This window comes from Protopterus annectens, chromosome 3.part1, assembly GCF_019279795.1.
Source record: "Protopterus annectens isolate FY-2018-M chromosome 3.part1, PAN1.0, whole genome shotgun sequence".
NCBI classification, from domain to species: domain Eukaryota; kingdom Metazoa; phylum Chordata; order Ceratodontiformes; family Protopteridae; genus Protopterus; species Protopterus annectens.
Genome location: NC_056732.1, coordinates 1,465,173,557 through 1,465,199,543, shown reverse-complemented (window position 1 = coordinate 1,465,199,543; position 25,987 = coordinate 1,465,173,557).

Below are 25,987 nucleotides of genomic sequence, written 5' to 3'. Positions count from 1 at the left end.
TGTGCCTGGAGAGTACTGGAAGGCTCCAACAGATATGTCCAAGCAACGAAACCGTGATTTCAGCATCACAAACACACACTCTATGATGATTCTGGTTTGTGCATGTGCCTCATTATGGCGTTCTTGCATGGGTGTGTGTGTGCATTTCTGATGGGAGTAATCATCCACAGCTCCAATGCATAGCCAGCATCCCCCACAAGGTGGCCATGTGGGATGTCCCCCCTGACAAATACCTGATACAGCTGTGAGGCATGTCAGATGTGGGAGTCATGGTAGCTTCCAGGGCTGCCAGCACACACATACATGATAATGTCCTGGGCATTGCACATGACCTGGCAGTTGATGGAGTGGTATCCCTTGCGGTTTATGTAGCATCTACCATGCTCCCCAGGTCGTGACTTGATATGTATGTGCGTGCAGTCTATCGCACCCAGTACCTCTGGGTAGTGTGCCACATGGTGGAAGAGACGCATATTGCTGGCCAACTCCTCCTGAGTTCGGGGGAAGTATATATGCTCATTGGCATGTGGTAACATGACATCCAGGAACTGGTGTAGTACCCTGGATGCTGATGCCTGTGAGATCTCCATTATATCTCCAGTTGGCCTTTGAAAGGTACCTGTGGCTAGTATTCTCAAGCTTACACATACCTTCGTGTCCACTAGGATGGGTTCCCCTCTGTTGTTTCTGGATCTCAGATGTGGCCGACACAGCTCAACTATTTGCTGTAAGATGTCCCTGTCCACGCTGTAACGCTCTACTATCTCCAGATCATGTAGCCCCTTGTAGGTTACCCTTGGTCTGAACACTCTCCTCCTCCAGGGCCTGCAGTGGTTGTCAGCATCATCCTCCACAACACCTTCAGTCTCTAACACATGGTGATGAATCACAGCTATGGCAGCTCCCAACATGTACATTGTAAAAGTTCCCCGTCTGTTTACACTGATGGTGCAGTGTTTGGGAATACACAGGTGTGTGTGAGGTGCCTTCACACTTTATACTATTGTGCTTTGAACACTGATGATGTCATAGGGTGTGTATGTACAATTGGAGCTACAGGGTATCTTATGTGTTTCACCACAGGTACTGCTATTGTGGTGCCTTTGGTGTTAAATTACATTTAGCTGCCGTGGATTACCTCTTGCCCTTCCCTTAACATTTCTTAACGTTTCCCCTCCCATTTTCTGGCATGCATCCAGCAGCCTGCTTTCTTTTGTACTTTCCAAAACCTGGCTTATCTTGCGAAATGTGTTCTATGGCCGATCTACTGCAGGTTTGCTTTGCTCTGCTATGGCAGTTCTCTTTTCTTTGCAATCCGACACCTCCCCTGTCCTGTTCTGCTGGTTGGTGCGAGCAGACTTGTTAGCTGCCGTCGATTGCCCACTGTGAGTTAATAGGTATTAATTGCTCAGTTGTACTCCAATTACCCTACTGCGGCATTTCCTTATTTTCTTCCCCTAACCTTCCTATTTGAGCTATGGTGCGTGGCGCGTGCGTCTGCTTACTGGGTTTCGGGCACGTTTTCATCCTTGTACACATGCGCTTTTGGGCACCATATGTGCTCTCAGCTAAACATTGCTATACCTACATCCCCACCCCTATCCTGTGGCTTTGCTTAGCAACGGGCAGCCCAGATTTGCATTGCTCCGATGTGCTTACTGCTACGGTGGCACACCCCACTGCTGATGTCATGTATACCTCCAAACCACTCCTCGGTGTTGTAGCACTGCGCCGTATGGTACATCCTTAGTCAGGCAGGACGTTTGCGATTCACTCTTACTTGCCTCATTTGCATAGCATTGACTACTAATTCATAGTTACCGCGCCGAACACTGTCACAGACCCTTAGCAACCCTTGCAACTTGGTTGTGATGTACCATACATACCATTGAGTATTATGGTGAAATCATGATTTGTATTACATTGCGAATTTATGACATTTGTATATATTTTCCTTGTGTTCCCATTTGCACACACATGCCCTGCGGTTGTAATTTGCGTTACTGTGGACATGACATTAAATGTTGTTTTTTAGGTGTTGTGCATATTTTCTTATGCCATTGGCTGTATATTTAGCCATTGGCATATGTTAACTTTGTAATACATGAGTCTGGTCCACTTTCATAGCTCCGATGTTCTGTTTGGCAAAATGTAAACCTTTTTTTTTTGGTTTACATTTCTGTGGGCTTACGCTATGCCTGCACCACTTAATAAATCGCTATGTACCTTCATTTGCATGGTGCAGTATTGCGCATGGGGTGATTAGCAAACCTGAGCCGAGGGCTGCGCAGATCTGGTGTACGCTGGTAGTGCACATGGAATTGGATCATACCTGAATCGCTCGGTGGCCATATTTGGCATTATACCGCCTACGCTACGCTTGCACCTGGCGCAAGCTTCATGAATCCCGGGGCATGTCTAATTAACTGGAACTTTAGATTTCCATGTTCTGTTTATGTTTCATGTTAGATTGGCCTGGGGTTATTTTCTTGGATTCTGCCAAAACCTGTGTCTATCATTTGAGGCTATTATGAAATGTTTAATGGAATCTAACAAGAACTGCAATATTTCAAGATGGATTATGAATTGGTTGACTCATAGAAAACTGCATGTAAAGGTTCAGAATATTCATTTAAATTATATACCTGTGAAAGCAGGGGTTCCTCTGTTTTGGTTGCAGCTTTATTTAATATAGCATTTTCTACCATCTCAAAGAATACTTAATGTTGGCTACATACATATGCATATGACTGTGAAATCTGATGCTGATCATCTTAAGTACTTAGTGTCATTAAGTAAGCGGGCCATGGCATTACTATTGATGAACACCACAAGTTCGATATCCATATCCAACAAAATTTAAAGGAAACCCACCAAAAGCTAGGTATGCTTTATAGGAACAATCTCTTTCTCTCCAACTCTACTAGACATACTTTAGCTACTACTTACCTGCTCCCATCCCTGTTATGTGGAGCCCCTCTTCTAACTAACTTGACCTCTACCATCACCTCTAAATTAGAAAACTGCTATAACAAGATCTTTAAATTTGCCACCAGATCCAAAAATTTCACCCATTGCTTCCATACCCTTCATTCTCTGAACTGGCTAGAGCTCCCTAATTACCTAGACTACCTCCAACTTACCACAGCACACAGACTTGTATTTCACCCAAATAAATGTCCAGCTCTAACAAACATCCTCCCCCCCCCTACACCCCTAATAGACCTCTCAGATCTGAACATCAAAACCTCATTACTATCCACAAACCTAAACAACCTGCTGGCCAACTTCTCATCTCTTTCTCAGTAGGCAAGAAGTGGAATTCTCTCCCATCCACACTTAGGACAATAACTAACTCAGAAAACTTTAAAACCCAGCTTTTCACTCACTTGTACTCCAAATGGAAATGCACCTGCTTTCACCCTATCTAATTCTATCTAACAAATGCCCTAAGGAGGTGTTGCTCCTAGGTTCCTAGTCTCTCTAACACCCCAATAACTATCTCCTTGAGCTGACTCAAGCTCTCTGCAATTGCTTCTCAATACACTATTTTTACTTTGTAAATAGCTTCTTACATCAAATGAATACATGTAAAGTGTTTCCTTACTTTAAACGATTGTTATGTATAATGTTTCTACACTTCAGTTGTATTGAAGGTATATTTTAAATGAATCTGTACAGTACAACCATTCAATAATTATCTTGGTCTATCAAGCCTGATACGGAATGTACATATTTATAAACTGTACTTTATGCTGTAACTTACTTACTTTCATAACCTTACTTTTTGTTATATGGAGCTTTTCTCCCTGGGCCTCCACTGAAAACGGGCACAATTGGGCCCAGTGGACTTCCCCGGTCACCAAACTAAAACAAATAAATTTCCTGTATTATGTATTTATTGACATTTGATTACTGAGTATGTCTGACTGGGTAGCAGCCCATTTTCATCAGTGGCCTGAGGAGAAAAGCTCCAAATTAGTACAAAACATTTTAAGAACAATAATTTTATACTCTTCAGATAAAACAAAAACATTTGCAGTTTAAGTAATTATAACAAATTATTGATATAAAAACATTGCTTAAGAATCAATACAAGTTATATGACAATCATTTAATATTTATTGAAATTTTAGACAATTTGTAGAGAAATTAAAGGTAAGTTAGTCTAATACAAAGAGTAATTGTAGTATGAAGTGAGGGAAAAACAGGCTTATGGTAGATTTAGATAGAAAGTCGGGGAATAGAATTTGATAGAAGTAAGGAAGTGTGTGAAGAAGGGCGAGTAAGGAGGTATAAGGAATGAAAAGGTAGTTGTTCACATTTAGGGATATAGCTTATCCTAGTTTTGAGCAAGAACAGAGCCAGATTTTAGCTAGGAAGTCTTTCAGAGTGGTTTTGAAAGATGGAAGGGAACATCTCAACTTGAAGAAGTTAAGGAATGTAAAGAATTTGGCATTATCACAACCTCATTTTTTCCTTTTGATAACTCATTATAAGGTAACAAGTATAAGGGCTATTAGATATATAGGATACTTGTTAAGGAATTTATCAACAAGAGATGAGAATAATTTGGTGTTTGTTTTTAACACTTATTTGACCACTTTTTACATATAATAATGCATTTTGGGTATACAATAAAGGACAATTAAATATATTAGGAGTTCAAAGAAAATTTACCAAAACAATTACAACACTCAGAGCTAAAAATATTGAACTAGACATAAACACTTAAAACTATTTTCATTTTGTTATAGATAACGTGTGGAAAATTAATAATGGCTTACAAGATGACCATATGTACAAACTATATTTAATATTGAAATTAACAGCTGTACAAAACCATGTAGGCATAATATGAATTTGTGATAAAACTGAGAAACTGAGTTTCAGGTGACAACACTTATATAACTGTTAAAGTTATAAAACTTTACAGTAACATACCTGTAAACGTGAGATAGTCTAAAAACTTTAAAAATAAATTTGGATGTTTGGGTCGGTGATGTAGTGTGTTAGACATTTCTTTTGGAATCAGTGTTCCTTGATAGCCTCTTGGCCAGAACATGCTTCTTAAAGTCATGAATTTGTTATTCCCAAGTAATCCAACCTTCCTTCTGACTGTTTGGTACACAAAATTAGTGTTGTGAAGTGTTAGTGCGCTTTTTGTAACTTTTGAGTCCGTCATTCTTCCCCTGCAACTCACTTAGATTAGTGATCATGAAAGAAACATTTATACCTACTGGGATTTAACTATTTAAATCTGATCCAGCTGTTGCTATTAACATGCCAACATCCAAGTGCAAGATTGATTCTCCCACTATATTACACCTGTAGATGTTAAACACTTTCCTTCTGATCATGATTAATAACTTTGTGCCCATAACCACAGTAGCTGCTACATTATTCATTTAACTGTGCACAACCTTGACAACTGATACATTGAAAAAGAAAGTGATATAAAGCAGCAATAGTGCATCCAGAGCTGTGCACAGCCTTAATTCTTGCTGGCATATTTGACTTTCAGCTCCTCCAGCATATATGCCAGTATTTGGACTTGTGTGGATGAATGCTCTTTTACAGTGTTCATCAAAGCATTCTGGGTTTTACAGCATTGGTTCATTTAGGCTTGCTGTTGTACTTTTTTTCCTACTGCACAAAGTTGGTTGTGTAGCAGTATAAAAGTGAATCCACTTCTGTAGAATGATTGGTTCTACGGTTGGCTGTACCACACTGCTGGTGTCAGAACCATTGAAAATATATTTCATATGAAATCCCCCCCCCCCCTTTTTTCCTGTAGCAAGGTTTCAGGTTTTAATTTTTAACTTTTGTTGCTTTAATGTGCACACACATTTGCAGAATTACTGCTGTGTTGCCATTATGTTGCTTAGTTCGGTTATGTTTTTTTAAAAGGGAGCAGGAAGTCAAAATCCACAAGGTAGAATAAAAACATTGCAAGAAGTGCCTTTTATTTTTAAAACTGATATTTGTAACAAAACACTTCTGATTATGTCATACACAAAAAGTTACAGACACTGCATAGTAAGCAATGTTCAAATGGTAAAGGTAAATAGTTTTGTTTACTTATTTTTAATTGCTGTTCTGTTGCTTATCTGCTGCATTGTATTTTACATGAATCATTTTTAATTGAGAATGGTTATTTACTATTTTATCTTACTCAGGAAATGTGTTTTCTTGCTTGGCAATGAAAATGACAAAGCAGCACCTTGTTTAATTTTACTTTCAAAGAGCAGTAGTTAGTGTGGAGTGACTTTGTTGGGCTTCCTGTGGGTTATACAGTTTTAAGCCTGACTGCCCCCCCCCCCCCCAAATATTCTGTAAGTGCAGTGATTTTTTTTTTATTATTACAAACCTGTGAGTAGTGTGTACAGGTCTGATCTATGTCATGTTCCAGTACTGAACTTCAGGAACTGAAACAGTAAAGTGAGCAGTGGGCATGCTCAGCTCCTTGAAATTGTGCTGCTTGTTTTGGTTGTCATATTAAGTGTTGTAGGTTTCAGTGATATGATGATTAATTATCAGTTAGCAGAGGGCTGTGATAATGAATTTTGTAAACTGAGAAGCATTAGCTTACAAAAAATTGTTATGATGTATGCCAAGAGGGAAGTGGGGCATTTATTGTAAATTGTCAGGTTTTAATAAAGTGAGTAAAATACTTTATGCAAAAGTCGTACAGTTGTGTAACAGGAAATGTCCAGTGAGGTTACATATCCAGTACTGAAACCATAGCATTTTGCATGTGTGTGATACTGGTGAAAGTAGACTGCTACTTGGTTGTGTTCAGTCTTTAAAGGTGACACAGAAAATCAAAACTATTTTAAGTTTTGCTGAAGAATGATAGTGGTTGTGAAAGTGCAAAAAGGACATAGCTGATGGACAAAGCAAATTTAAACTGACCCTCTTAATGTGATCTCAGTAGCAGTTGTGAGGAAGAGACTTTGTGTTTTGGAGCCTAGAGTGAGTGATTTCTACTTATAGATCAGCAAGAGGTGCTTAGTAAGAAGGAAACCAGTCTTTCAACAAAGTATGTTCATCCTTTCCAAATGTGTTAGCCCATATGCAAAAAAATAGTGTGCAGGGTTGCTGTATTTTTAGTGTCAGTAGTATTAGTCTTGTCGGAGTACCTTTGACTCACCAACAGCTGGCTTAGTCCTGTATGCAGTATCAGAGGAACCAATAATATGCACATTTGCCTTGCTGTCAGGAACCATAGCAGGTCTGTCTGTAACTAAAGTGTGCCTACATTGTCCAATTATTTTATGAGGAAGACAAAATGTCTTGCATGATGACACACCACCCTGCCTTTATAGTGCAGCAGATGGGCAGTATGATTTGCCATCCTTGTCTACCCCATCTACTTACGGCACTACCAAACAAGGTGAACAGGATTATGTCAATTATATGTTCGTAATTCATCTTCTCCATTAGTACAGCCTTCATAACTTATGTTACTAGTATGACTAGCGCTAACGTATGTCGTGTATCTGCCCTCCATATTGCTTGGTTTGCTCTGTCTTGCTAATACTGATTTTTTTCAGACTTTTTTTTTTCAGTTTTATACATTAATCCAAATATGTCATTCATAGCTCATTGATTAAGGAGTCAATGAATTGCCAGCAACATGCGTTTTTATAATTGTCAAAAATGGAAGAAATACATTTGGACAGCAGTTAAGTAGCCAGCTATTTATGCCCCATTTACATTTTCTCAAGTCACATTTCCCCAACTGTTTTTATCATTAAGTATAGTGAGAACAACACAGTTTGTGTGGGTGCTTTCAGCCTTGCAAGGTATTTTTATTTTCTCCATGATCATGTGACCATAGAGTTACTATATTTAACTATGAGGATATGAGGAGGGTTATTTTTTGGTGGCTTTGGATCAGTAAGATTTCATTAGATAGGTTCTGAGCCAGCATATCATAGTGAATCCATCAAAAACAGTGTGCATTACAACACAATATACTGAATAATTGTATGTACTGTATTGCCTATTATACACAAATTTACTAGCAATACCTTTAAAATGTAACAGTTTGGTGTTGAGGACTTCTTGGAGTCTTCCACTTTGATTCTGGTCTCATTGGTATCATGTGCTTTGTGTGTGTGTGTATGTAGATATATATATATATATATATATATATATATATATATATATATATATATATATATATATATATATATATACACACACACACACACATATATATATTATTTTTTTTTTAATTATTTTTTTGAGCAGATGAACATTTAACATATCACTGGGTCATTGTGTACAATGAATCTTTCAAAGGGTTGTTTTCCCAGGGTGCTGTAATGTTTCTAGACACACCACAGCATCAAACAGTCACACAGAATATGATGCATTCTTCAGCCTGGACTTACTAAACAGCACAACCAATCTTGCACAGGCAAGAAGGAGTGGAATTTACTTAGTACAAGTAAAATGTGTTGTCCACCACCAATAAACGTGTAAGATAACACTTTGAATGCAGTTAATAATTGTTCTTCTAATTTTTGCTTGCAAACTGCCACATAAGTTCTCTAAACTGTACTAGCCAGCCTCCTCATGTATCCTTATGTTGTTGGTCACACAGCTTTAACCAGTGTTGTGGAATCCAGCTGCACTGCAGGCCAGGCTAACACTGACATTAACAAATGCTTAACTGTTACCATACTGATATGTTTTTTTTTTTTCCTGTCATCTGTATTTGTACTAAATACCTTCACTTGGAAATGTGACACTACTGTCTGATTACTGGAAATAAACTGAAGAGAGAAGTTTTGCATCACTGCTAATTATGTAGCTTTGAACATTTAAGGTGCTCTGAAAAAGTATATTTAACACCTTAGCATAGAGGATTATGATGAGGTCTCCTGTCATAACCAACTTGTGCATAGAACACCGTAATTAAGTTTAACATGAGGAAAAAGCGAGCTTCAATAATCAAAGCACAATTAAACCAAGAATCGCCTGATTCTGAAGAAGTCGTGTGGCGAATGCCGACGAAAGTGCTCAATAAAGTGTTTTAGTGGATCTACCAGAGTGTTTCTTTGTTTCAACAATTTAAAAAGGCAAGCTTGTTATGCACCTCCTAAGTGCTGTTAAGATCTGATTTCATGCTAGGGATTAACAAGGGCAGTGCCAGCTGACAAAGAGCAGTTGCAGACAGTATAACGGCTTTGAAAGCTGTTAAGTTCTTAATTCTGCAATGAGTGTCTGACAGCATTTAAAGCTGCCTGTTCTTTAAAGGGATATTTTGTTTCTGCCTGCTGTCACTGCTAAGTGTTTAATCAGCTTCCAAATACTGTGAAAGCATGTAAAGCACTTTAGCACTCCTACACCTTTTGTTTTTCTGTAACTGGTAGTACATAGAGCAGATAGAGCTCCATATACTACAAAGAATTATGATAGAGTCTCATTGATCATAACCTTTACTATGTGTTCTTGACATGGATGCCAAGATTCATCTCATGAATGCCTGGCATTCATGTCTCAACAAATAATGTAGAGGATTATGAGCAGATTGCCTATCCTAACCTAGTTGTGTGTTCTCAACACGAATGCCAAGAAATTCACCTTGAGAGTGAATCTGCTGCATGTACCACTAGTTACTTGGGAAAAAAGTGCTCAATTATTTTGCTAGCTTAGTTGCAAGGGCAAAGCCAGCATGTTTTTAGGTGCGCTTTTAGTAAAGTTTTGAAGTGGGTGCATGATGGTACAGAGGTAATTGTGGGTGGGAGGGAGTTCCATAATTTGGCTATGGTGCAAGAGAATAGTGCTTCACTAGCAGAGTTATTGGCTTTAGTGATCTGCAAGTGATTTTTGTTGCTGGATCTTAGTGGTCTGGTAGTGCGATAGGGTTGGAGTAGATTCTGGAGGGATGGGACATTTAGTGGATGGTTTACTAGTTTGTGGGCGAGTGAGAGTTGATGCCATTGAAGGAGGAGACGGAGTTCAAGCCAGCCCAGCTGAGCAGGTGAGAGACAGTGGTGACTATGGTAGGATGCCCCTGTGGTAAATTTGGCGATTTTGTTGTAGCAGGTCTCTAGCTTGTTTAGATCGCATTGCCTTAGGTTGGTATATATTGGAGAGGCATAAAGTAGGGTGGAGATAAGGTGGGAATTTGCTATTGAAATCTTTGCTGCTTTGGTGAGAAGTTGCTTATTTCTGTATAACGCTTCTAGTTTTTTGTGGACTTTTTTATGGTCATGGATATGTGAATGTCAAATTTTAGTTTGTCTATTTCCACTCCTAGCAATTTGGTGTGTTTAGTTGGGTATATAATGGTGTTGTCTTTTGCTGTGATGTTAAAGTGAGAGTTGTTTTGAGTATGTTTGGTGGGTTGGAAGTAGTTTAGTTTGTTTGGGTTGAGTATTAATTGGGCATCGGATAACCAAGTTTCAACAGAGGAAAAGGCTTCCTGTGTGACTTTTTGCAGTTTGGGTAGGGACTGGGCTGAGCAGATGATGGTCGAGTCATCTGCGTATTGTATGAGTGTGCCATGTTTGGTGGCAAAGGCTAGATTATTGGTGAAAACAGAGAAGAGTAGGGGGTCAAAGGATGGATCCTTGGGGAACCCCTTTGGAGACAGGTAGTTGGGGAGATATGTCATTCTGCCATACAACGGATTGTTGGTGGTCAGACAGGTAACTCTGAAACCAGTTGGTGACTGATTTAGAGAAGGATAGGTTATTGAGGACAGAGATAAGTTGTTTGTGTAGGACCATGTCAAATGCTTTAGATAGGTCTAGGAAAGTAGCAGAGGAGAGATGGCCATTGTTTTTATGCTGAAGTATAGTGTTAGTAAAGGAGAGTAAGGCAGTGGTGGTGCTATGGTTTGGTCGGAAACCATGCTGAGTATTGGAAAGGAGGTTGTTAGTAAGGAGGTAGTCTGAGACCTGAGAGTGTATGCATCTCTCTAGTATTTTGGAGAGTGGAGAGAGAATAGCTATGGGGCGGTAATTGGCTAGTTCTGTGGCGGGTCCGCCTTTGTGGAGGGGAATTATATGTGATACTTTCCACAGTGTGGGAATGTAATTTTCTGACAGAGATCGGTTAATCAAGATGGATACTGGGTAGGCCAGAGCATCAGCTGCGATTTGTAGGTCTTCACCTGGGAGGTTGTCTGCTGCTAATTTGGTGGGCTTAAGTTTAGTTAAGAGTTTTTTTTATGTTGGAGGTAGGTACAGGAGAAAAAGAGAAGACAGTAGGGAGATTACTAGTTGAAGGTATGAGTTGGAGGGGAGGGGGGTTGTGTTGTTTAGCTAGTGATAGCATGGTTTGTGTGAAGTGTGTGTTGAATGAGGTAGCAATATTTTCTGAGGTGTGAGGGATGTTAGGAGGAGGGGTACTGACTTTACTTGGGTGGAGGATGGAGTTTATGGAGGACCAGAATTGTTTGGGGCTGTGTTGTGAGGAGTCTAGGGCAGACTGGTAGTATTGGAATTTGTCCTGTTTTATTAGCTTTTTGACTCTATTGTGTAGTTCTAGGAATTTCTGTCTAGTTGAAGGGGTTTTGGTTTTGTGCCAGTGCTCCCAGGCTTTATCCCTGTTTTTCATTTCTGACTTAGTGGTTTTCTGTAGCCATGGGGAGGGTTGTGCTTTGGTTCTGGAAAGTCTTATGGGGGCATGGTAATTAAGGATGCTCAGGAAGGTAGTATTAAAAAATTCAACTGCGTCATCAAGACTGAGGTACTTTAGAGGATGCCAGTTACATTCTTTGAGGGGATGAGATGAATGTGAGTGGGTTAAAGTTTAGTTTTTTTCGTATTTGACGGTAGATGACAGGTTTAGCTTGGTATAGGTATTTTTTGAGTAGGAATGTTGGGGAGTGATCACTGAGGCTATCTGATAAGCAGGCTGTTATATATGACTGGGGGCTCTTACTGACTAGTATCCATTCCAGGGTAGTGTGCTTGCTGGAGTTTTTATTTATCCTGGTTGGCAACTGGACAAGTTGGGTGAAGCCATGAAGGTTTACATGATGGGTTGGATGGTTGCCAGAACAGGATTGACAGTCCATATTGAAATCACCTAAAATGATAGTTTCTTGGGGGAGATGGTGGGTAGACCAGCTGAGGAGGTTTTCTAGTGGAGGGATGTTTTGGCCAGGTGGGAAGTAGCATCCAATTATGTTGATGGTTTTGTTTTGGTTTATTTTGAGGTTGGCATATATTATTTCTTCATTGCCTATTTGTGGAGTTGATGATTTTAAGATCTGGATGTTTAGATGCTGTTTAAATATTATAGCTACACCGCCTCCTTTCTTGTTTAGCCAGTCTACTCTTAGTATGCTATAACCTGTAGGGAGTATTTTCTCACTGTAATGTGAGGTTTTAGCCAGGTTTCTGTCAGGATGACTATATCTGGGGAGTACAAGTCTATGGAGCTCATAGACTTTGTTGGATATACTTCTATTTAAGCTTAGTAGAAGGAAGTCACTTGGCTTTCTATTGGCTGTAATATGGGATAAGTTGTGGTTTCTAGTCTGATTGTGAGGATTAGGGTTGGAGATGGTAGGGTTAGGGTTGGGGTGGATGTCTCCACTTGGGACTAGTTTTGATATGCATGAGGTTATTAATTTTCTCAGTTTTTGAATGTGTTTGTTTATAAGGGAAACTTTATGATTGTGCTGTGTGGGTAATAGGTATGGTGGGAGGGTTACTATGTTAAGTTGTAGGGATGATTTATGTTTGAATAATATAGTTGGTAGAATATGTGGGGGGTGCATAGGGATGGTTCCTGAGTTGGTGGGAGGGGAGCTAAGTGAGGGTGAGACATGAGTGGTGGTGTGAGTAGTAGTACAGTGATAGTGGTTGAGTGGCGGAATGATGGAGCTTTGGTAGGATGTAAGATATGCAAGGAGAGTGCATGCAGTGAGCATAGGTAAGGTATGCTTGTACATGTTAGTTAAGGAGGTGTGATAGTAGTGGGAAGATGGAGGAGGTAGTGTTGGGTTAGTGCTGTGGTTGGCTATTGGAAAGATGGGAGGAGTTTGTGAGTGTAATAAAGGTGGGACCACTGGGGGTGGGAGGGAATAGGGGGCAGGGTGGGGAGCGAAGCGGGTAAAGACCCTGTTAGTTACTCTTATGAGGGGGCTGGAAACAATCAGGTAACAGAGTTAACTGATAAATGAACATATGATAGTGACAAGGGTGGTTGTAGTTTTAAAAATCGTGCCTGCCACAGATAATATTTATTAACTTTGGGATTGTCTTAAGGTAATAAACAGGGAAGGGGGAGGGGAGAACAAGGGTGTGAGCAGGCAGTTCTTTGTACTGCTACTAATGAGCCAAAGCAAAGACAAGTTTGTGTTTAAGAAACGATCACAATTGACCAAGGACTGTTCTGAAACTGTAAGTCATTTCTTAACCATTTCGTAGGTGGAAAAACAGGATAACCTTGTATCAGTAGGCTACTGTGGTCTCAGTTTAAATCAACAAACACACAGTATTGATCAGTTATGGATACTATTTGCTAACAGAAGGGAATAAGAGAGAAAGTGGAAGATGAGTGTGTGTGTGAGGGGGGGGGGCTGCTTACAAGCCAACGCATTGTGCTCTCCAGGGGGAAAATGAATATTGGCTCAAACAGGTAGACACATACTCAAAGTTAACTTTAGCTGTTTGCAGACAGTTCAGACCTGGACTGGCTTTTCTTATAAGAATGATAAAGGTGGTACCGCATTTGAATACTTAAGAGTGATGTTAGGTCTAGAAAAGAAGTGTACAGAGAGGAGTAAGCACTTTTGAGATGGTAAAGATATATTATAAAGATTATAAAAAACAAACTGAGCAAATAGTTACTGCATGCAGGAAAATGTCTTGAGCCAACTACTAGTATATGCAGATACTGAGCCAATTGGAAAAACATCTGTTAGAAGAAACCTCAGACAGTTATGCAGTCACAGATAAAAATATAACGAGCAGCACTCTGTTGTGGTTCTCTAATGCGATTCTATCCACCAGTAACAGCACAATTATATAGAAATAATTAGACACCAGTATGAGCTGTCTACACACAACACAATTACATGAATAACATTAGTGAACAAGGTGCAGCTATGCAAATAGACCATACTATTATACTAAAAACAACTTGGTGCAGACAAAATGTTAGCATGCCATAGTAACTTCCAATAATAAAGCATAAATCATATTAGATGTCTAACACAATTCAACATAAACATATGCAGTTGTAAAATGTATAACACAATTCAACATAAATAGGCATTTACAGTTGTAAAACACTTACTGGAGAGACACTGAACTCCTCATGGGGCTTGTAGCAGAGTGGATTGTAGTTTTAAAAATGGTGCCTGCCACAGGTAATATTTATTAACTTTGGGATTGTCTTAAGGTAATAAACAAGGAAGGGGGAGGGGAGAACAAGGGTGTGAGCAGGCAGTTCTTTGTACTGCTGCTAATGAGCCGAAGCAAAGACAAGTTTGTGTTTAAGAAACAATCACAATTGACCAAGGACTGCTCTGAAACTGTAAGTCATTTCTTAACCATTTCTCAGGTGGAAAAAACAGGATAACCTTGTATCAGTAGGCTACTGTGGTCTCAGTTTAAATTAACAAACATGCAGTATTGATCAGTTATGGATACTATTTGCTAACAGAAGGGAATAAGAGAGAAAGTGGAAGATGAGTGCATGGGGGGGGGGGGGCTGATTACAAGCCAAAGCAGAGTGCTCTCCAGAGGAAAATGAATATTGGCTCAAACAGGTAGACACATACTCAAAGTTAACTTTAGCTGTTTGCAGACAGCTCAGACCCGGACTGCACTTTTCTTATAAGAATGATAAAGGTGGTACCGCAGTTGAATAATTAAGAGTGGTGTTAGGTTCAAAGTTAACTTTAGCTGTTTGCAGACAGTTCAGACCCAGACTGTGCTTTTCTTATAAGAATGATAAAGGTGGTACCGCAGTTGAATACTTAAGAGTGGTGTTAGGTTGGAGAGACATTGAGCTCCTCATGGGGCCTGTAGCAGAGTGGATTGTAGTTTTTGAAGATACAAGTAAGGGTTTACTGAATGTATAATATATTTATTTTTCAGACATTGACTGGTTCAGATTTACTACTATGCCCTTTACTTCCCATGTTGTGATGTCATTTGAGTCAGAACATCATACATTTAAAAGTTTAATCTCATACCAGCAGGGTTTATTTTATACTTTATATCACTTTAATGTAAGTAGTTACCCTGTATGTAATCAGGCATAAGAGACTATGTTACAGTAATCTACCAAAGTTAAATTTCCTGTAGATACAAAGGACATTTTACTGTCAACAATTTACAAAGCAAGGTGTGACAGCTGTAAAGAGGCAAGTTATGGTAGTGTACAAGTTAAAATTGTCAGTCATACATAGGTAGGTACTAGGCTATTGGCCCTGAAGCATATATAGGCCTAGCCAAAACGGTTCCCTGGCTTTCGCAAAATAATCATCCCTTTCCAGTCTCAAACCCAGGACCCTGCACACCATAGCCACAGCAATTTACCACTAAGCCATCTGAGCTTACACCATTACTGAAAAACATGACTTATGGATGGGGTACGTGATTAAATACTATGTGCACAAGGTTGATATAAGATGTCAGGGGGTACATAAATGAATACCAAGTTCTCAAGGGTGACAAGGCACAGGAAGAAGTCGCCTCCTACTTTACTTTTTGGCACTGGATACTACTGCACTGTCAGTATATCGGCAGGCTTAGGATCAGCCATAATGATGCATAAAGCGCTATACTATCTCAGTATTGCTGACAGTTATGGAAATGAAAAATGAGAAGAAGACATTAAACTGTCTCATCACAGATTGCAAGTACTTTTTGGTGATGTATGTAGCTGTACTGTCACACATTGGTGTATAGTATGAATTGTTTTTGTTGAGGTAGTCATTTAACATTTACCCTTTCATCCTTCTTTAATAATAATATACCTACCATTTATATACCCAAACCATTGCTCAAAGCAGTACCTTGTACCCATCAGTACCATGATCACCGCAGCTGAACCCATTCTCATTGTAATCATACATGGTAACTACTTACATTAAAGTGATATAAAGTATAAAATAAATCCTGCTGATATGAGATTAAACTTTTAAATGTATGATGTTCTGACTCAAACGCCTTCACAACATGGGAAGTAAAGGCAAGGCTCAAAAGTCAAACCCACCCCCATAGACAGCACAAGGAACAAGAAACTAAGGGTAATGCTGCTAAACGCCAGAAGTCTTAACCTCAAGATGCACGCACTCGAAGCTCTCCTCAGTATGGAGAACATCGATATCTGTGCAGTGACAGAAACCTGGTTCAAGGCTCCAGAGAGCACCCCAGCACTACCAGGCTATACCTCATATCATGCTTTTCGGCCGCAAAACCCAGACCGAACCACAAAAGGAGGGGGAGTTTCCATATTTATAAAGGATATCCACACCTCCAGGTTAGTGGCATTGCACAAAGTATCGGAGACCATCCATGTGCAACTAACAGTGGGCAAGACTGCTTTTCAGTTTATAGCATCCTACAGACCACCCTCTCAAAGTCAGGAATCCACCGGCTTTCCTGAAAACATTGGAGAACATGAAGATCTCTCCGAACACCATTATATTGGGCGACTTCAACTACCCAAACATTGACTGGGAGCACTACTCAAGCCCTAACACCTTAGCCCAAAGGTTCCTGGAAATTATAAACTCAAATGCTATGGAACTACTAGTCACCACTCCCACAAGAGGGGACAACATACTAGACCTGATCATTACCAACATGGGGACTCTATGCTTCATACCAGAAGTATATCCCTCATTGGTAAGATCAGACCATAAATTAATTTCACTGGATGTCCACATCCCGACCCCACCCCCAGCCCAGAAAACCACAGTGAAAAACTTCTCAAAAGCGAACTTCGCAAAACCGAAGTGGAATCCTTCAAGGCCCCAGGGCCAGTGGAAACTACGGCCCAAACTGCAGAATCCTATATAAACGCATTCTACGGACATCTCCAGGAATGCATGGATCATGCTATCCCAAACAAAACCAAGACCCAATCATCCAAAGGCAGGCGTCCAGTCTGGTGGACCCCTGCCATAAATAAACTGTACAACAGAAGGAGGAAGCTACTACATGATAGAGCAAAATCCCTAATAGGGAAGGCATCTCTGATCAGTACTAGCAAAAAATTACGATCCCTCATAAAATCCTGCAAGGCCAGCTTCGAGAGAAAAATTGCACAGGACACCAAAGACAATCATAAGGCTTTTTTCAGTTATGTTAGAAACCTGGGATGCAACTCCCAGACTTGTTCTGAGTTGATTCTAAATGACAAAAAATACACTGAACCCACAGACATCGCCAATATCCTGGCAGACAGGTTCAGTGCAAACTTCTCCACCCCCCCAAAAGAGCAAGTATCTATCCCGGCAGAGGGCTGCCTCAGGTGAAGGTTGCCCTCTCCAAAGCAAAAAACACTGCTTCCATGGGACCATATGGCATCCCAGGTTGTGTCCTACATGAACTCCAAGAGGAACTAATCCCTCAAATAAAACAGCTATACAATCTCAGCCTCACTACAGGATATGTGCCCACAGAATGGCATACAGCAACAGTGGTCCCACGCCACAAAGGTGGAGCCTCTACGGACCCTGGAAACTATCGCCCCATAAGCCTGACTAGCTTAGTCTGCAAGGCTATGGAGAGGATCATCATGGAGCTCATAAACAAAGACATTGGGGACCTACAGACACTAGATCCTACCCAGTTCGGCTTTGTCAAGGGCAGATCCTGCCTTTTGAACCTGGTTGACTTCTTCGAAACAGTCACCAAAGCCATAGATGAAGGGAAAGTAGTCCACACAGCCTATCTGGACCTTGCAAAGGCATTTGACACAATACCCCACTCGGGCATCATAGATAAGCTATCCAGCTTAAATATAAACCCCTATGTCACAAGATGGGTCACAAACTGGCTCAAAGACCGAACCCACAGAGTGAGAGTTGCTGGAGCCATGTCCGACTCGAAACCGGTCACAAGTGGCATCCCACAGGGTTCTGTCCTGGGACCACTCTTGTTCGGTATATACTTTTCCGAGGTACAGGCAAACGTGGGAGGACTATGGCTCACCAAGTTCGCAGACGACTGCAAACTGGGCGCCATAATCAACTCTCCAGCTGACACAAACATCCTTCAAAAAGGTCTTACAGAGACAGATAACTGGTGCCAGCACCATGGTTTAAAGCTAAATGCCAAAAAATGTATAGTCATACCCTTTGGCAAAAACAATGTGCCCACAAATTACCACATAGGCGGAAACCCATTAAGTACAGAGAAAGTTATTAGGGACCCAAGTTGATAGCAATCTCTCCTTTGAAAACCACATTGCCATAGTGGTTAGAAAGATCTTCTACATAGCCCACCTCATCACTAAGGGTTTCACATCTAGATCAAGAGAGGTAATCGTGCCCCTTTATTCATCCCTCATCAGGCCCATCATGGAATACAATGCCCCTTTTGGGATGTACCTTACCCGACACCTGCAGCAATTAGAAAGACCCCAAAAGTATCTCACCAAGAGGATCAAGGGTCTCAAACATATGCCATATGCTGCTTGGTTAAAAAAACTCCAGCTCTACTCAGTTGCATACCGCCTACTTTGAGGCGATCTATGCCTGACATACAAAGCTATGTCAAATCCAGAATTAATGGACATGCTCCACCTCAGTAAATCTAAATCCCTTAGAGCCACACGCTCAAGGGACTTGAACCTCAACACAGAAATAAATAGAACTTGCTGGAGGGACAGGTTCATAACCCAGAGGCTCCCTTCACTCTGGAATAGAATTCCAGTTCATGTGAGGCAGAGCACCTCACTGAATCTCTTCAAGAAGAATCTCGATAGGTGGATGGGGGATCGTAGGTTTGTACCAGGGATTACTCCCGTGTCACTATTAGACAGAGGCACAGTAAACTAAACCTTAAAAAGGGCACAGTATACTCAAATCAAGGGGTGGCGTAAGCCATACAGAATCGGGCTAGGCTTATAATTGCCCCAGGGCAGATAGCCTAGTATGAACCTATAAACCTATCATGTTTGGATGGCATGGGTCATGTCGACACATACTCAGAACTAGGAAACAATTTACTGCATCACTGCTGCAGTCATAATCAATGAAAAGTTCACCCTCACCATCAGGTGGCACAGATGGACTCACACGGATGTCAGCAAACATTCCGGAAATGTCTGTCAGTACAGTAAGGTAAGATAAAGTGAAATTATGAAGGTGAATGCAAAACAACACAGTCACAGCACAGTATTAATATACAAGGTACCTGCAAACTGCGACAGAACATGTTAATCTATTGTTGATCATAGAACCCAGAAACTGCCATCAGATTCACACCTTTACAAATTGTAAAGCTGTACCTCACTTAGAGCTGGTGCTTAAAAATACTTATGTGGTAGCAAATAACGGAGTGTGTTTAGCACAGATTTTTATTTTATTTAGACCACAGTCTTCTGATCCTGCTGTCATTGTAGAAATGTTGTGCAGAAGTATACAGTTCAGTTTAAGACCATGAAGTTAATAAAACAAAATGGAAGGCGAGAGCTGTGACTGACATCTGCAAATGTGCTTAGTCCAGCTAAGAAATATAACAGGGTTGAATTTGATGTCTTTATTCAGAATTCCTAAAGGCATCACAAACCTTAATTTTTAATATAGATGAGAATCTAGATACCTCTCACTGATATCCCTTCCCACTCATTGACATTCTTACTGTCTTTAAAACAATTCTTTCTGAAAATCAAGGTGACAGTGTTTTTTACTAGATAGCTGTACATGCTTTAAATGAAACAATAAACAACCAAGTATTCCAAAAAACAAGACCCTTGTCAGCAATAAACAGCTCGAGAAGTGTCCTTAACGCAATTTATTATTAAAAACAACAGAGCGTTTTCACCACAGCATTCTGTGGCTTCATCAGAGAAAATGTAAGCCCAGAAAATACACTCCATACATATCAAAAAATCAGGAAATGACATCTTCCAATTTCCTGAAGCTCATTAAGCTTGCATGTTATACCTGAATGCAACAGCGCCACTGCGCCTATACATTGCAAACCTGAAAAAATATATGTATATGAATGTACAACATTTGTACATTCATATACATATATTTTTTCAGGTTTGCAATGTATAGGCGCAGTGGCGCTGTTGCATTCAGGTATAACATGCAAGCTTAATGAGCTTCAGGAAATTGGAAGATGTCATTTCCTGATTTTTTGATATGTATGGAGTGTATTTTCTGGGCTTACATTTTCTCTGATGAAGCCGCAGAATGCTGTGGTGAAAACGCTCTGTTGTTTTTAATAATAAATTGCGTTAAGGACACTTCTCGAGCTGTTTATTGCTGACAAGGGTCTCGTTTTTTGGAATAAAATTCAGTCTTGCATTAGTGTGACAGTCACACATTTGTTTTATCTTTTTTCCCAAAATCTTTTATTTGAAGGGCTGATATTGTAGAATGATGCATCTTCTCTCTCACTCTCTGTTATTGACCGTCCTTATAATGTCTCTTATTGACAGTCCTTGTAATGATGTTTTCCTTCTTGGCATTCCTATTCATTTACAGATACTCACTTGATTTTTATTATTAAGCAGCTCAAATTTATAGTGTAAATAAATATATTTTTATTTATTTATTTGTATTCGTTAACCAGAGTAGACAAAAGTCTGTGTAACCATTAACTTCACTATATCCTCCCCAGTGTTAATTTTAAGCTGTGAAAAAGACGTCTACCCTCAAACATCTATCCCTCTACACTCTTGAGCTTTAGTGCACACGTCATACCTACAGCATCTGTTATGAAATTGTTGCATGCATATACAACTGTTTGTGTAAGCTAGTAACATTTTCTATTGCCCTAGTGTACCCTTTTCCTATGTGTTGTACCAAATATTTCCTCAGCAAGATAATACTTGTCTGCTGGACAAATCCTAATTTTATTAGATTTCCATTATACCTTCTATATATCATGCCATTGCATATTGTTTTGTCTCAGATTTATAAGCCAAATGGTAAGATTTTCAGTAAGGGCATCAGTATATAATAAAATTGAAATTAATAAATTAATGTAAATGGCAAACAATAAAGTAGCTGTAACTGCAGTTATAGAAGATAGTTGATTTTTATGTGCTGAGTTACCAGCCCTGACGCACAACCTTCAATGAAGGTACGCCCATTCATGCATGTCTCCACTCAGAAGACGCTCTAGCTGAGAACTGAACCAGACAGCATCTTACTGTGAGGTGACAACGCTACTGCAGCACCACTACCAATCATTAGTGGACCAGAGTTCTGCTGAGGCAACCCCTAACCGGGAAAAGCCGAAGGACACAACAACTGCAGTTATAGAAGGTAAGATCATAAAGATTTAATATACAACAGCAGGTGTTTTAACCCTGTCTTAAAGAGTGAGTATAAATTCCACATAAAGTACTGCAGAGTAAATAGTAGTACATCAAACATACCCAATGTTTCCCACAGCAACTTGGCCATCAATGTTTTCTCTAAAATTTTTAGGACTGAAAGTACAATTAACATTCATTTTAATTCCTGTCCTTCCAGTAATTATAACTTATGGGTTATGGACTCAACAGCTAGCCTAATATTCTCAGGCGTAAAATTCTGCCTCATTACAGTCAGCTATAAGTGGATCCCTAAAATTGTACTAATGATGACTGTAGTAATGTAGTCTTCATCTCAGGACCAGTGTGGGAATGCCTTCCAGATCTTGTAAATATTGTGGATCATTTGCTTTCTTTTGTGAAATTTATGAAGTTTGCTACCTACATTTTATGTTCTCAGGCAGTGGATAGGTGCAAACTATTTACGGAATGGAAGTGTCTGAAGTACTGAAACATTACAATATTATATTTTAAATTTTCGGTTTCTTAACAGATATTAAATATTACAGCAGTTTAAGGAAGTTAATTCATTATGACATTTATTTCTTTGAGTGTCCTACCAATTTGAAGTTGGTCGAATTGCAAGACCTTTCAATAGCAACAAGATGGTGAGATTTTCTTTGTGTGTCTGTGTGAAGAAGGGGCTTTGCTCCTCTCATACATGCACCTTCACAAGGCAGCTATGAGCTTTGCATTGCTGCTATTTATAAAATCATCTTAGGGCTCACTGCTCTTTGGCATAAAGAGTATTCCCTTATTTAGAATGATCTCATTTGATAAAGTCGTTTCATTAGATTAAACTGAAACAACATTTCAAAGGAATGAAAAATACTCTTATTACGTTTAAAATGTTGACAAGAAGAAGCTGTTCATGGATTTATAATCCATTTAGAAATGGTCTTTCTAAAATGAGGACCATTCTCCATTATTTTATAAATAGATATCTTAGTTTAGAAGCCTAAGACAAGGGAACACAGTACCGACATCTCTGCTCCCTTTAGAAATTACTTTTACTTCCAGGCTGCTGCATGCTGAAAAATGTATAATTCAGAGACTTGTGTCCTGCTTGGATTGTAGGTTTTGTACAGCACAGCTAATTCATAAGTAAAATTCACGGATAGATGTCATGCTGCAATCACAATTGTATTCTCACATGTACAGTCATTTTCCGGCTGTCCTGAACAAATGTGAATTAGCCTAGAGCACTGCAAATCAAAGTTAGTCTTTTATGACTAAAACAATTACATTTCCACAATGAAAATTGATTTAAAAATAAATTGTAACCAGTCAACCTTAGTGAGCTGGAGGGTATTTTCCTTTGCTGCATTCTTGTGGGCAATATGGTGGGTTAGTGATATATTTGCCTCCTAACTCTAGGGTCTAGGGTTGTATCCTGACCTCTAATCACTGTCTGTAGCAAATCTGCATGTTCTCCCTGCGTTTTTGTGATTTTTTTTCTGGGTACTGTATTTTTCCCTCCTCTAGAAAATAAGCTGCTTGATTGCTAATGCTGAAATGGCCATAAGTGCATATCCCCTTGTGTATGCATAGGTTGTGACTGAAAGAGTACATGGGCCAGCCTACTCATCAAGTGAGAAAATAAAACAAATCTCCCTTAATTTACATTTGCTGAGGCTGTTTATGGCCTTTGCCAGTATTTGTCTTTTTTTCTATAGCATTTAAGGTTTGCTAGCATTTATTAAATCAGGGTGTGGTATCCATCAGCCCGAATGAGATCTAATACCATACAGAGTGCCGTACGTCATATGGGCTTCCCCTTTTTCCTTGAGGGTAACAATATTAAACTGGAAATTTCCTATATACATATATATATATATATATATATATATATATATATCTAAGATGAAAAGAAATGAAAAAACACACAAAAAAAAAATCAGAGGTGAAGATGACTTTACTCACTTCCAGAAGCACCAACAGTGGAATGGGTGACTGCTTGGGGATGTTGGTATCTGTAACATTATTGATATATGGTTTAAAGATCCAAACATTAGATCACAAATCCTGAGCTGTAACTACTTTTATGGTTGCTTACCCAATGGCATAGGTGGAAGTGACAATTTTTGCAAAACAATGCCTAAAGCTGAAAAACAAAAGAATCAATTTAGCATTATAAATTAATATGTGGTATTGAGTATAGTATCAGAGAAATCTGTAAACAATGTCATCTATATTATAACAAGGGGATTACTTGACTAAACTCTAAAATGTAAACATTAATGAAAATGCAACTTTTATGAGGAATTTTAACTACCCAGACAGTGGTTAACTAAAGTACACAATGTTAAATGAATATGTTCATATTTTAATTGACTATGATAAAGCATCAATAGAACAAATAATAAAAATCTGATTGTGAAAGGCAACATGTTTGATATTATACTAGCAAATTTAAGATCTTTCTGCTCCCCACATGTGATTATACCTTTTGTAATTAGCACAGATCATGATATTGTTGAACTGAGTCTGAAAGAAAAATCAAATCCATTCAAAAATAATCATGCCAAGATTTTATCAATGGAAAGTGTGATGCAGTAAATGGCGCCCTTGTAGCAAAGGTATCAGTACAGAATGGATGCTAACATCAATGGGCCAAGTAAGTCTGATCTGGATGCTATCATTGAGTTCTAATACTAACTTCTGTGTTAATAAAACACACTGCTAAAGGCTGTGTGTTGAAGGTGCCATACTTACCAGAAGTGTAGATCTAACAACAAAAACAAACCACACTAGTGGAATCCTTCCCTCAACAGGCTATATAACAAAAGAAAATGTTATGGTCAAAATCAGAAAGCACTGTACTTGTGTCATTGGGTTGGTTTTGCTGCATCCTGATCTCAATTAAAACTGCTTGTCTCCCACATAACTTTCCAATGATCTGCATATTCATTTTTCAATTGCCCTGTGCAGGATTTTCATTCAGTGTGACAGAAGTTGGATACCTCTGCAATGTCCATAGTTTCCCTTTGTTCTTGTACACTGGCAGTAGAACGGTTATATTCCATTCATGCAGGTTATGCCTGTCTTCACTAAGAGTACCCTCAGTAGCCATTTCTCCCCTAACTTACCCAACATCTTGATTATGTGTGTCATGATTTTGTCTGGGTCTGCTGCTTTCAATGACTTCATCTTCCTCAATGTTTTATTTTATTTTTTATTTATTACATTTGTTAACCAGGTACTGTCCAACTGGGCCACAAGCCAGTTTCAGCAGAGGCCCAGGGAGAAAAGCTACATAGACAGTAATAAAGCAGACATCAATAATAGTAGTTGGTTCCTAATATGAACAGTGTAAACCTTATACAGAGTCTCTAGTGGAAGGGCAAGTTATTGTTTAACTTACACAGAACTGCAAGTACAAAGATTAGTGTGAACAATATAAATTCAGAGACAGTATTCACGTATGTAATCAGTGAAATAATGGCAGTGAGTTAAATACTATTCCAGATGTGAGTAAAGTGAGAGTCAGCAAAGATTGCCGACTAATGGAGGGAATGCAGTAGAAGGTTAGAGTAGAGGTTAAGGTAAGGTACAGGGAGGTAGGAAGAAATTACCCTGGTGAATAGCAGGAACGGATCCAGTGTTTGGCTAGGTAGTTCTTTAGGAGTTGTTTGAACTCCTGGTGGTGGTGGTGGTGGTGGTGGTGGTGGTGAGGATTGGGAAAATGGGCTGTGGAAGAGTATTCCATAGTTTGGTAATTTTATGGGAGTAAAGGGAGTCACCATGGTAGTTGTGGGAGCAGCATTCCTTTAGCATTAGCTTGTTGGAGGATCTGAAGGACTGGGTATTAGTACTAGGTTGGACAAGGTTAGAGAGAGCGGGGCAGTTGCTGGGTTGGTAGATAATTTTATGGGTCATGGCAATTTGGTTGAGGGATAAAATATTAGGGAGTTCTAGCCAGTTGAGTTGGGAGAGGGCAGTGCAGTGGTGAGTCCTATATGGCTGATTGGTGGCAAACAGTGATTTTGTTGTAGCAGGATTCTAGGTTAATTGAGCTCAGTCTTACGAAGGTTTGTGAATATGTGAGATCCATATAGGAGGGTGGAAAGCAGATGTGACTGAGCAGTGGCTGGCACTCTGAGTAAGGTATGGTTAAGTTCTATAGAGGTCGCCAAGTTTGGCGTGAACATTTTTGATAGAGAGATATGCTTGTCGAATTTTAGATTCTCATTAATTGTGATGCCTAGAAGTTTGGTGTGGTTAGTGGGTTCAATTTTGGTTCTGTTAAAGGACAGGATTGAGATAGGGGACTGATTAGGTTTGGATATTTTGTTTCTGAAGACTATAATCTTAGTTTTGTTTAGGTTAAGTATGAGTTGATGCTCAGAGAGGTATTTTTCTATGTCCTGAAAGGAAGTTTGCATTTTTATTTGAAGTTCTTGGGGTGAGGGGGCTAAGCATATAAGTGTACAATCATCAGCATACTGGACAATGTGTGCCAGTTGAGTTACTGAGCCTAGGTTGTTTGTAAATA